Source organism: Sycon ciliatum, unplaced genomic scaffold (genome assembly GCF_964019385.1).
Source record: "Sycon ciliatum unplaced genomic scaffold, ocSycCili1.1 SCAFFOLD_2399, whole genome shotgun sequence".
Taxonomy (NCBI): domain Eukaryota; kingdom Metazoa; phylum Porifera; class Calcarea; order Leucosolenida; family Sycettidae; genus Sycon; species Sycon ciliatum.
Window position 1 is genome coordinate 12,501 of NW_027044831.1, and position 1,500 is coordinate 14,000.

Consider the following 1,500-nt stretch of genomic DNA (forward strand, 5'->3'; position numbering starts at 1 on the left):
CATGCAACTCATGTGCGTCGTACTAGTACGACGCTCGCGCTAAAGGGGTTAACTATGTGCATGTGCTGGATCTACGCTGTTTATCACTATGTAGCATGACGCAATTCCGTCGTTATTTGACGCACATTTAGTTTCTCTCTCCTCTCTCTCTCTCTCTCTCTCTCTCTCTCTCTCTCTCTCTCTCTCTCTCTCTCTCTCTCTCTCTCTCTCTCTCTCTCTCTCTCTCTCTCTCTCTCTCTCTCTCTCTCTCTCTCTCTCTCTCCACCGTCATCTTCAAGTCATCGTGCAGGGTTGGGTGCTCGTGCTCCGAAGCAGCATTCCAACCCCCCGAGGAAGGATCTCCTTCAAACATTTGAGGAGATCAACGCGCAGGAGCAGATTTTGAGGCTGAAGACTCTTCAGGTGCAAGGCAAGTGGTTGGAGTGGACATCGGTGATGTGGCAGGACCTCTCGTGGAAATCCCTTTTGTACGGTGGTACTGGTAAGGATTTGAAATTTCTTCTCGCATCAACCCTCGACGTGCTACCTTCTCCGACGAACCTACGCCGTTGGGGAAACACCGTAGTGGATCCGTACTGTAGTTTGTGCCGTACCTGGGCCTGTACTACGCGCCACGTGCTTGGCGCTTGTCGCGTAGCGCTGGACCAGGGACGTTGCACCTGGAGGCACGACAACGTACTCGGGGTCATCGTCAGGAACATGCGTGAGGAGATTCGAATCCGCACTGCTGCAAACACCGTACAAACCGAAAATTCAAATGAGCTTGACTTCATCTCGTTTTGCAAGGCGGGAGAGAAGCCAGTTCGCGTTCAGCCCAGACGAAAGTTGGTTACGACTGATCTCCTGTCAGCGGCCTCAGACTGGAAACTTCTTGTCGACTCAGTGCAAAGATTTCTTTCCCTAGCTGTGTTGCACTTACCACCCTAAGACCAGATATAGTTCTGTACTCTACGAGTCGTAGGATTGTATTCTGGATGGAGTTGACAGTTTGTGCTGAGGACAGATTCAGTGTCAGTAACTCGCGGAAGGACAGGCGGTATGCGGATCTGGCCGATCAATGCCGAGCAAACGGGTGGCAGGTCGTTTCTTTTTCGGTTGAGGTAGGTGTGCGTGGTTTCATCCCGGACTCTCTTCGGAGGGCTCTGAAAGCGCTTGGGTTTTCTAATCGAAGAATACAATTTATTTGTAATTTGTGCATTAAGACGTCTCTGCGAAGCAGCTACATCATCTGGTTGCGACGTCAACAAAAACACTGGTCGGAAGATCCACTATTCTGAGGTACTGTATGTGGGGCTCCGTTTATTGAGGTGCGTTGAAATTTATTCTCTTTATCTTATTATTTCTTTTCTATAATTTCCCCATATGAGTTCCTATCAGTTGCTGTGAACACCTTGAGTGGAGAGCGCTTGCTCGAGCGTTGAACCAGGTTCTTAATCCACCATACCCAGTTCGCAAGGCTGGGCGGGGTTGTGAGCAGGCTTTCATTTCATCTTTTCTTAT